This window comes from Artibeus jamaicensis, unplaced genomic scaffold, assembly GCF_021234435.1.
Source record: "Artibeus jamaicensis isolate MK-2021 breed Jamaican fruit bat unplaced genomic scaffold, CSHL_Jam_final scaffold_3307, whole genome shotgun sequence".
Taxonomy (NCBI): domain Eukaryota; kingdom Metazoa; phylum Chordata; class Mammalia; order Chiroptera; family Phyllostomidae; genus Artibeus; species Artibeus jamaicensis.
Window position 1 is genome coordinate 10,803,670 of NW_026522040.1, and position 1,005 is coordinate 10,804,674.

At 33.6% G+C, this 1,005-nt stretch overlaps 1 non-coding gene across 1 annotated transcript; it reads right to left on the minus strand.

The window, feature by feature from the left end:
- Window positions 1-622: 622 nt before the first annotated feature.
- On the minus strand, window positions 623-729 carry LOC119046699 (U6 spliceosomal RNA). Its single transcript, XR_005082031.1, has one exon. It is a non-coding gene; the product is annotated as a U6 spliceosomal RNA (small nuclear RNA).
- Window positions 730-1,005: the final 276 nt, after the last annotated feature.

The window sequence follows — 1,005 nt, forward strand, 5'->3', positions numbered from 1 at the left end:
TGCAAGTTAAGTATTTTTGTGTTTCACATTCATACATAAGTTGTTTAAACTAGTCATTTTAGTCCCTAGAAAATCTTCTACTGCATTCTGTGTAGAAAAGCATAAAAAACACAAGAACATTTAAAATGTTTTAAATTGCTGTTTGGGCATCAGGCTGATCCACAACTGTCTTTTGATTACTCTATCTAGTCCAGTTCCCAGTTCTTCTAAGTATAACAAATACAACAGTGGAAAATACAGTAATAACAAGTGATTCTACATAGTTATTCTTCTAAGCTGTTATGTAGTAAGCATAAATATATAAACAAAAAGCATCTTGCTCTAGTCCATCTCTTCAGATTATAATATTCAGAATTTTAATGCCGTGTTGCCTCTGCTTGGCTGAATACAAAAGGACTAGCTCTTTAGCTATTATATGACCATTTGAATATATAAAACTGTTGTTGAGGACCAGCATTTTAAGAACTCATGGTCCTCTTACATTTCTCCTAATTTTTGTATGGTAGTAAAATACACATAACATAAAATTTACCATGTTAACCATTTTCTAATGAACAGGTTGGTGGTAAGCACATCCGTGCTGTACGCCATCACCACCACCCGTATCCAGAACTCTTTTCATGAAAATATAGACCAGTTTATGAAGTCACATGTCATCGCTGAGCAGGTGTCATGCTGATATTTTCTGTATTGTTCTAATTCTAGTATATGTGCTGCCGCAGTGAGCACCAACATGCATTTTTTAAGAAAATGAAACTATTCTTCATGTACATAAAGAATTAAACAACTACAGAAAGAGTAACTCTAAAAGGTAAGCAAAAACCATTTGATTATCGTTATTACTACTAAATAAATTCTTAGGTCACTTTCATAATGCTCCATATCAGGTTACGGATAGGGGGCGACTATGATGTTTTCCAGAAAATACCCTTTGATCCTATACTCAGAGGCAGAACATAGGGATAGATTATCAAATCCAAAATGATCACTGCTCTATTTTCTTAA